Consider the following 11,161-nt stretch of genomic DNA (forward strand, 5'->3'; position numbering starts at 1 on the left):
GCTGGCTTTCATGCTGAAAGAAGTACCACAGAACAGATTTTCAACCTTTGTGTTCTATGTGAGCAGTACTTACAACACCAGCAGGACATCTACCACGTCTTTGTTGACTTCAAGAAGGCATTTGACAGATTATGGCACAAAGCTCTCTGGACAACCATGAAGAAGTACAATGTTGATTGTAAGCTTATTCTTACCATTAAACAACTGTATGCCAAGGCCAGCAGTGCAGTTCTCGTCAATGGCACAATAGGAGAGTGGTTTCACACCACTGTTGGAGTCCGGCAAGGCTGTCTTCTTTCGCCCACGCTGTTCAACATCTACTTGGAGTGCATAATGACTGAAGCCCTAGAAGATCATATATGCACAGTCAGCACTGGGGGGGCGAACAATCTCAAACCTTCTGTTTGCTGATGACATTGATGGCCTGGCAGGCAGCGAAGATGAACTTGCCAATCTTCTGAAACGATTGTATGAAACCTCCGCAAAATATGGCATGGAAATCAGTGCAGAGAAGACCAAACTGATGACAGACAGATGTGATGGGATCAGCTCACATATCACTGTCCGTGGACAAGAGCTGGAGACAGTTAAACAGTTCAAGTATTTGGGGGCAATCATCACTGATGAAGGAGCAAAGGCAGAAATTCGGGCAAGATCTGCACAAACAACAGTAGCCATGGCAAAGCTAAAGCCAATTTGGAGGAATAAGAACATCTCCCTGGAATCCAAACTGAAACTGCTGCATGCATTGGTCATCTCCATTTTTCTGTATGCATGCAAGACTTGGACCCTTACGGCAGAACTTGAATGGAAAATACAGGTAGTAGAGATGAGATGCTCCCATAAAATCCTGGGCATCTCCTACTTCAACCACGTCACTAATGAAGAGGTCCTCAACATCATCACCCAATGCGCTGTGTCATATGAAGACCTCCTGACGACCGTGAAGAAGTGCAAGGTGAAGTGGTACGGCCATGTAACAAGATCATCTGGCCTATCCAAGATCATCGTCCAAGGGACAGTACAGGGGAAGAGAAGAAGAGCTAGACAGAAGAAGAGATGGATTGACATCATAAAAGAGTGGACAGGAATGGACTTCATGGAGACTCAAGCACTGACACACAATTGTCAGTGGTGGAGACAATTGGTTGAGTGCTCATCAGTGATGGTGCCCTAATGACCAATGCGGTTATGGGAGTGATGATGATAATGATAAATAGGAAAGCAGCAAGAGTGAGGATCTGGAATTTGTTTTTCTGGTTTAAGTATTTGACAAGTAAACATATAAGAGTTTAGATTTTACAAGCTAAAAAAAACCCTGTATGACCACTGTTTTTTTCCTATATAAAACACAGGGCCATTTTTTTCTGAACAGCCTATAAACTTGTATGTGCCCACATTTGTGTGGTGTGTATGCTATATATGGGCTAGTTAGATGCACCATTACCCTTTTCGGAAATTCAGATGCAGACTTTCACAAAAATGTAGTTTGTATGCAAAATAATTGCACGTGGAAACATCAAGGCCCTTTCTGAATGCTAGATGTATGTGTGTGTATATATGTAATGTGCTGGTGGGTATATTATAGGTCTTCCTGTCATCCCTGTGCCTGATTAACAGAGGATGTGTTTTGTTACAACCTGCAGCTCGAGGGTCTTAACTCTTTAGCTCAAGCTGTAGCAGTTCATAATTTTAGGTCCCCAGTTCTCAGTTCCTGGTGTTTAGACCAAGAGGGCAGCTGTCTCACATGCCTTGGGGGATATAGTAATAATGCTACGTGGAGGATGGACCAGATTCAGGCCAAAATCTGTACTAACTTCTGAAACTCCCAGTGACAGAATGTTTATTATTGGGATCTGCTGCAACTTTTCCTCTATTACTGAGACACACACAGAACCAGCACTGCATCACAACCACCAGCCTAGCAGACCAGAAGAATTGAAGAGGACTCCCTTTAAAGTCTTTCAGCATTGCCTGTTGTTGAGCAGCATGAGGCATTCCTTCCTCTCTGGAACAGAGACAGGTACTTTTTCACTCCTCTTGGCTCTTACTGGTTTATAGCAAGAGAGACCAGGGGCCAAATGCACAATTGGCACCATGTAGCTCCTCTGAAGTTGATGGAGATCACCGATTAACTTGGTTTTAGGACCAGTAATGAAATTTTGCTTATCCCGCATGATGCTAATGTCCACAGTTTTAATCTTGTTTTAGCATGTTGTCGAAATCAGAAGAGCATCACTGTGTAATAAAGTGACATTTCATAATCTGCAAAATATATCCATTGTTACCTTTATCTCATAACTTTTTTAGTTTTTACTAAGGAACCAGGTTTTTACTAAGGTGTGGACTATAGAATCAATATAGCTATGGAAAAACAAGCTGTATTTTATTCAGCTTCATACATCATTAAAATAATTGGCCGTTTTCCGATTCCGGCAACTTTATTGAGGTAATGATTGAGGGGCGGGGGGGGGGTGATGGTTTTTACATGCTTTTCAGAGAGAAGGTTGAGCTTGCAGTGCAATTAGTTAGAACAATCTTGTTTTGGCTTACACATTGGGCAAATGTGATATGGAGGTCATTACGCAAGTACAGACATGGAAGGAATACTAATACTACATTTCTTTGGAATCATTTATCTGGCCATAAATACACTTTTAAAAGTTAACTCTTCCAATGAGACATTTCAGGAAAGTGGATTTAACTTTGTAACCATTTATGCCATGTGCTCAGAAGCTTGATCTAATGTGATATGTGTAATTGGAATTTTCTCTCAATCTTTCTATGGTTGTGCAAAAGAGACATACCAATTTATTACTTTCAGGAAAGTTATTATCAGCATTTAAACTGTAAATTGATAAGTTAATTGAATAAAAGGCTAGTAGACAAATTAGCTGACTGTAATGTATCTGTCTGGTTTTAGGGAAATATTACACAATAGTCAGGGATTTAGTGGTGTATACCCTTTTGAGGTATCTTTGTTTCATTTTTACATCACAGGTGTAACACCATGAGAGCACCGCAAGGTGGATTCATTACATGGGTACATGTATTCTAGGCTGTACTCCAAGTCAAAAGGGCCTGACAAAATATATTCTAGAATGCTTAAGAAAGTGGCTGAAAAGATCTCTGTGCTATTAAGTACTATAAGGTGTGTGCACAACTGGTTAGAAAACCATACTCAGAGTAATTATTAGTTCACAGTCTAGCTCAAGGGGCATCTTCAGTGGGGTTCCACAGGGATCTGTCCTGGGTCTGGTTCTATTTTATATCTTCATCAATGGTTTGGATAATGGCAGAGAGAGTACACATATAAAGTTTACATATGATATCAAGCTGGAAGGTATTGTAAGAACCTGGAGGACAGAATTAGAATTCAAAATTATTTGGACAAACTGGAGAAATGATCTGAAGTAAATAGGATGACATTCAATAAGGACAAATATAAAGTACTACACTTCGGAAGAAATAATCAATTGTACACATACAAAATGGGAAATGACTGCCTAGGAAGGCGTACTACAGAAAAGGATCTGGGGATTACATTGGATCACAAAATAAATGAGTCAACAGTGTAACACTGTTGCAAAAAAAGTGAACGTAATTCTGAGGTATATTAGCATAAGTGTGGTAAGCAAGACACAAGAAGTAATTCTTCCACTCTCCTCAGCACTGCTAAGGCCTTCACTGGAGTATTTGGTGCGCAGAACTGGACACCACACTTCAGGAAAGATGTGGCCAAAATGGAGACAGTCCAGAGGAGAGCAACACAAATGATTAAAAGTCTAGAAAACATGATATATAAGGAAATATGAAAAATTGGGTTTGTTTAGTCGGGGGCAGAGAAGACTGAGGAGGGGGGGATATAAGTCCTCAAGTACATAAAAATATTGTCATAAAGAGGAGGGTGATAAATTGTTCTCCTTAACTACTGAGGACGGTACAAGCAGTGACAGACATAACTTGCAACAAGGGACATTTAGGTTAGACATTAGGAAAAACTTCCTGACTGTCAGGGTAGTTAAGCACTGGAATAAATTACTTAGGGGGTTTGTTGAATCTCTGTCATTAGAGGTTTTTTTAAGAATAGTTTAGACTGTCAAGGATGGTCTAGCTAATACTTTAATCCTGCCTCAGTGCAGGGGACTGGACTAGAGGACCCATTGAAGTCCCTTCTAGTCCTGCATTTCTATGATTAGTATGCCAGCTAATTCATTCATTGTCTCTTGAAGTATTTAGATCTATGTGAAGCAAAGATGAACTTAATGGGAAAAGAGTTAATAGTGGCAAAATGTTCAGTAAGGTCTAATCTTGCTCCTATTGATGTCAGTTGTTATGCTCCAGGAACTTCAAAGGAACCAAAAATTAATACAATTATTAAGAACACTTCAGTTCTCAAGAAGTTCAATGTTTGTGTTCATGTGAGTTATAGTTTTGGCATGGAAATCAGTGATCATTCAGTTGATTTGAGCGTTCAACCAATTGGTCACAATTTGACAAAGAACCTTAGCATAGATCTCACCTAGAGCCTTCATCTAATCTTCAAATGTGTGTAAAGTTCAAATGATAAACTTTTATTGAACTGGAATTTGTTGCACACACTTCCCCCTTAGCAAATATATAAATAGTTCCACTATGGTGTTTGTAAATATGGTAAAGAGAAATCATAAAGATATTATTTTAAAAATACTTTGTATGAGAAAAAGGATATAATGTTACTTAATCAGGTTTTTTTTTAAAAGATAATGGTAGCACAAGAATGGTGATTAATCAGTTCAGAAGAAAAGGATCCAATGGGTCACATATTCATAATACAATGCACTGAAGCTTGTTATTCCAAATACCTCATTTTTAGACTGAACAGTGACTTCTATAGTGTTTGATTTAAAGTGAATAGTCTTGAAATTGTTAAATCTAGCTACTGCTACTATACAGTGAGATAAACTTCAGTATAATTTTAATATTTCCTGATCTACTGATTTTTTTCAGCTTTTTTTTAAAAAAGCATATTAATCATAGATTTCAGTCTATCTATGTTTTCTCAATTTCAGATTATATCCCTGCACCAATAAAAATGAATACCTCCAATCACAAATTCAGAGTGACTGTTTTCAACAAAATGTTGTGTGTTTGTGCATGCATGTGTGTGCACCAACTTAGTGTAACAAATTCTCTGCAGCTTTGCTGTGAAATTGATTCAAGGGTTTTTTTTGTACATAAGATTGTACAGCTTTTGAGACATTATAGCTTTATATCAAATAAAGCCTCTTCTTCTTTATGCAGGGTATATCTTTATTCCAGTAACTTCATTTTGGTGAAGACGCTGTCAGATATAGTGATCAATGGTATAGAATTCAGAAGGATTAGTGTGGTTGGGTATCTCTTGTCCATGGACTAGTGGAGGTTATCCACCAAAGAAAAAAGACTGTGTTTTTACTATTTCCTGGCATGAAGCCTGACTGAAAGGGATCCAGGATACTAGCAGCTGTCAAGTGGCACTGGAGATTGCGTTTGGCTGGCATTTTTGAATTGGTTTGCTTAGAAAAGGAATGTTAGACATTGGGGCTAGAATTCCAGGAGATGTAACACAGAAGGCGCAGCCTGGGGAGATGGGGTAAAGGTAGCTGTAAGCTGTCAAGCTTTGTACCCCCAGGGTTCTGGGTAGCTCCCATCTTAAATTAGAACAGACCAGAATCCCCAAAGAAGCATGCACTACAGGGACTGCTGACCATGACCCACCACTTCTGCCCCCATCCTGACACTGCACCAGAGCCTGAAAGGCAGGCCTATACAGTGACTGGGCAGGGGTATTGTCCTCCAGTTAACTGCAGGGATCTTACAGCCTCTGTACAATGGGACTGCAGCATGCTGGGGATGCAGCAGAAGGCAGACTCTCTGCAAGATCGCAAACACTATAATTATTCCTTTCATGCTGGTCAGATTGTGCCATGTTTTAGTGTAGACAGCAGATCTCCCTCATCAAGTGAGTTGTTGACAATCTCTGCTAATAGGGATTCCAGGTGTTCTCCGCCTAGAATGGAAGGGGTCAAAGTTATAGGCTATAACCCTGATTACCATCAGTGTTTCCATGAGTAATGTTTCTGTGAAGCAGTTCAAATTCTTGGAAGGAGGATATTATGTGCTGCTTTTAACTTCTTTTTCTCAGTGAAGCATTTCAGATATGGATGATTTTCTTTGTAATGAGAAAAGACCATTCCTCACAGTGATAGGTGCTGTGTTTTTTAACATTGAGTGGAGGCAAGGGTAGAACTGTAGAATAATTGTTATGATAAAAGAGATTTCTCTGAAATAAGGATTAGAAATAATACATTAATCAGAAGTTAAAAAGAAATATTTTACCTTTGTTACTCTTTTTGTGATTTACAGAAAGCAAATTACAATTTAAAGCATAGAAAAACACGTCACTTAAGGAAAGCACTTTTGGGTAGTTTGCAATGTCTTTTCATGTGAAAGGCAACAGTAGCTGATATTAAATAAGGGAGGAAAGAACCTGCTGTTCTGAAAGACTCCTACCACAGAAAAGTCAACAAATTAATAATAATGGAACACATTTTCTAATTATACTTTTGGTCGCAGTCTGTAGTAAGGACTACAAGATCACTCCCATTAATTTCAGTTGGATAGGTCAGAGCTGGCTGCCTGATAGGTTCCCTAATGTGCTTCAGTAGGCACATAACTAACCATTTGACAGCTGTTCCACATAATTTTGGTAATGTGTATATGATGCCTTTTATCTTCCTTGAAATCGTGGATTACTTTTGGATGCTGGGCTTCATAAAACTATGGAATTACATTGCAAAGAAAAAAGTCCATAGAAGTGTGGGCTAGTTATAGCAAATAATTTAGTAGAAGGCTTGCTGGAAATCACAGCAAAGGGAACAACAGACCAAATGTCAGGCCTGCAATGTTCTTTTCACAAACAGCTGGGTGATTCAAGGTTTATATGTTTTTTTTTTTATGGCCTCCATTAGAGGTTGTCATCATAACCCTTTAGTGATGTTGTTTCAGCAGAATTTGATGCTGTTTTCCTATATTTTAACCCTTCAGAAGTTTCAGATTGATTGGTAGTCTGCAAAATGCCAAAATTCTCAGGAATATATGACGATGACATTTGGAATGAGTCTGGCTAAGAGGACTAACTATTTAACTCAAAAGAACTATCAACTTTGAATGTACCCTCTCTTTCTCACAGGTAGTTTCAGTCACTTGGCCTGCCAACTTCTTTGTCCAGGCCTTCTCCAATCTGAGATACAATCTCTTCCTAAATGCCATTTTAACAAGAAATTGTTGGGAAACCGGTGTTCCCCTCCCATTAGAACTTTTAAAATGTCAAAAAATTTCTCTTTCCACATCAAGAAAAAGTTGAGAAATTTAAAAAAAAAAAAAAAAAGAGCGAGATACTGACTGCCCACCCAACCCAGAATACTTAATAACTTGGTGGCTAAGAATGTAAGAGACATGGAAGATGCAGGTTCAGGTCCCTGCTCTACTTGATTCAAGGCAGAGATTTGAATCCAGCTCTCCTACATTGCAGGTGAGTGCCCTAACTATAGGGCTATAGAGTCAGCTTCTCTTTTTGGCACAATGAATATTTATTAATAAAAAGTGAAACAGATCCAGCAGGAAATATTGAGAAAGAAAGACAGGGACAGACTCTCTTGCCTGGTGGTTAGGGCACTCACATGCAGTGTAGGACACCCACATTGAAGTCCCTGCTCTGCCCGACTTGCAGCTGAATCTGGGTCCTCCCCAGCCAGGTTCAATAGATAGAATGAAACCACAACTTTTAGGGCTTGTCTATTACTGCCCAGCAGTTTGTACCGTGGGGGTATGAATAGCAGTGCGTACCAAAGTACTGTGCCGTATGTCCTCTCTGTGGATGCTGCAGGTGTGAAATGAAAAGCTCCTATTTTGCGTTTACTTAATCCTTTTCAAATAGGACTACATTAATGTGAATTTGGAACCTTTTAGTTCACACCTGTAGCGTCAACACAGCTGAGTTACAGTGTAGCACTCTTGTACACACTCCTATTCACACACTCATAGTCGGAACTGTGGAGCATTGTAGACAGGCCCCACATGTGTAGTTGCAAAGACTTGCTTCCTGTGTTTTTCTTGTTGGAATGAAGCACCTTATTTCAGGCTCCTTTGTGTGCTGGGTTTATACATGCACATACCTTTGTCTATAGCCAGGGCTGGCCCACAACATTTTGGCACCTGAGGTGGGGAGCTCAAATGACGGCCCCATGCCCCCTTGCTTGGGGCAAAACTTTGAAACTCTGGGTCCTAGTGGACCCCCTCTCTCCCCCGCCACAGTCTGGCACCTGAGGCGGCCGCCTCAATTCACCTCATGGTAAGGCCTGTCTATTGCTGTCTACACACACACACACACACATACACACAATCTGTAGCTTCCCTACATGTGGGAGGAAAAAGTGGAGCTATTTCTGTTCCAGAACCACCTAACAGAATAAGGACAAAATAACAACATTTGCATATTATAGTGGAGTAGTAATATATGGTCCTTTCCTAGGATGAAAACAAGTGTTTGAAATGATGATACAAGACTGGTAAATATCAGACTAAACTGTTATTAATGCTTACTATAATTCAATTATTATAAAAGTCATTGTGTTTGTATAAAGGTCTGATTCTGTTGCAAATATACTAAGGTTTCTATTTAGTTTTGCACAAACCGGTCAGCCATAATACACTGAGACAAGAATAGTTAAGTACAAACAGATAAGCACAATATATTTATGCAGTACGAAAAGCCTAAGATGTCTTTGGAGAGAGAGAGGCTTGACTCCACAGGGGCTGGATAAGGCAACTTCTTTGAAAGAAGGTAAAATGCATCTTACATGATATGACAACAGGAGGAGGAAGATTGTGTGCAATTAAAGATATAAGAAATACGTGACCATATATTTTTAAAAGGAAAAAAAATCCAGTTGTCTTTTGAGAGTGTCACTTTCACCTTAATGCTTTAGTGGGCAGATCAAGTATAACCAGTCTGTGCAGGTGGGAGGCTGGGATTTCCAGTGTGACTCTTCTGACTATTGCATAGCTACAGCTACCCATTTCTTAATACTGGTTAGCAACACTAATTCATCAAGTGGGGTAAATCCTTGTCACTTTGACGTCAATAGCTAAACTTCCAATGACTTCAATAAGGGAAGGATTTGGACTAATGCACAAGCTAAAGGAAAACTAGATGCAAATGCAAGAGCTCTAAATATGCTTTCCTGTGTTTGTGCAGTTTATGGCAGGAGCAGAGTAGATGAGACAGTTTGGTATGATATTTGATAGAGTTTCAGTGCCACTTTCAGTTCTGCAGTTCGTAATGCATTGCTGGCAATGTTATGCCAGTTAGGGATTGCTGGAACACAGAACACTCCAGCTATACCTTTGGTGCACACATAACAGCCCTAAACCAAGGGAGTTTGGCGATATTCTCAGCTATGCACCAACAGACCAGCTTTTTGGCCCCTTTGAACACCACAATAGCACAAATGGGCTGGAGCAGGGGCCAGGATCTGGTCCACTCATCAATATCCCAGGAAATTCCTTGTTTAAAATCCTGACAATTAAATGATTTGGCAAATCTGGAGCATGATTGAGAACTTACCTAGGTTTTATTACACAAATTTCACATAACTCTAGATTGCCCAGGGTTTATGAATGAGCTACAGGATAAAGTTAGTAAGGTAAAACCACATATACAACCTCAGATGGCACCAAAGAGAGCCTAATGTTGCACATAAAAAGATAAAAAATGTAATTGATCAACTGTAGTTGAACAGCCAAGCAAATATACCACTGCTGTTTCAGTCAGTGGAAAGGTCACTGGGAAAAACTAAATAGATCTGTGAACTTCTTTATTTCAACATTGTCCTCTACTATATACTTTAAGGTGAGGTGGGTTTTGCGTTAGGAGCTTCAGTATAGTGTATTGGTCAGGATCAACATAGAGTAAACAGATGTAAACTACATAAATCATAATTTACTATATATGTCTTTCATATCTAAGCCTCTTTTCTTAAGGTGCACAAGCAATTGGTTTGAAATTCTCAAGCCACAAGCTATACATTGAGGGCTCTATTCTTCTACTCTTACTCATCTTCAGTTGTAGCCTAGGTACTTGCAAACCTAGTGTCTGACTCATCACCCTCACATCCTTCAATTGTGGATGAGAGGTCAGGGACTGATCATAGATCCTTAAGGATGGAGGTGGAGAATTTTAACTAGATGTTTTAGAAGTCTGAAATATCAAGTCTCTAACCTCTTCAACAATTCTGTTAGTGCCACCCAGTATAAATGAGTCATTTTAACAAGTGTAAGTGTCAAAAGCTATGGAAGAAATTGCTAATAAATAATAAAAAGGAATGAATGGCCAAACCTACTCACTTTGAGGAAGAAAACTGCTCAGTTAGCTAATACTTCAGCAGTGTGTGTGATATCACTAGGGTATAGGAGCAAGAGAAATTAAACATTCCATTTGCTGTACTACATAAGAAAAATGGGCATTAGTATTTTTGGAATGCAGCAAATGGTCTATTCAATAGCATATTAAAATAGCCGCCATCTCAAGCAACCCATGTAAACTTTAGCTTTATAATAAAAGCTGCACTTCATCCATCCTGCTGCTGCTAGCCTCTATGGGAGTTGTACTGGGAGGGACTATGCAAGGCTGTCACAGTTTCAGTATTCGTGCTGGGGAGCACATGGACTGATCCTTCCATGTATCCACCAAAGGCAGTAGAGAGCAGCAGGGGCTGTGCTAACACCCGCTCTCTTCACCAGCTAGTAGAGCAGCCCGAGTGCCCTGAGTGTTGTTTGTTGTTCTCCACCCTGTAGCAATGGAGGGCTCCCCTATGTGACATGGAGGTTAGGAAGAAGACTGTCTTCCTGAGGTAGGATTCCTGCTGAAGCTACTTGTGGACCAGTACAGTCCCAGACCATGCTCAGTGTAGGGTGATCTTGTGAAGACAGTGCTGGCCAAGAGAGTACCTTTATTTTCTCTACCAGTATTAAATTATACTACTGTTACGGTGCCTAAAAAAATAAATTAAAAAACTGCTCATAACAGAAAATGAAGTGCTACTTCTGTGCTCAGGACAGGAGGAAGGGGTTCTGTGGT

The sequence above is a fragment of the Chelonia mydas genome, chromosome 7 (genome assembly GCF_015237465.2).
Source record: "Chelonia mydas isolate rCheMyd1 chromosome 7, rCheMyd1.pri.v2, whole genome shotgun sequence".
Taxonomy (NCBI): domain Eukaryota; kingdom Metazoa; phylum Chordata; order Testudines; family Cheloniidae; genus Chelonia; species Chelonia mydas.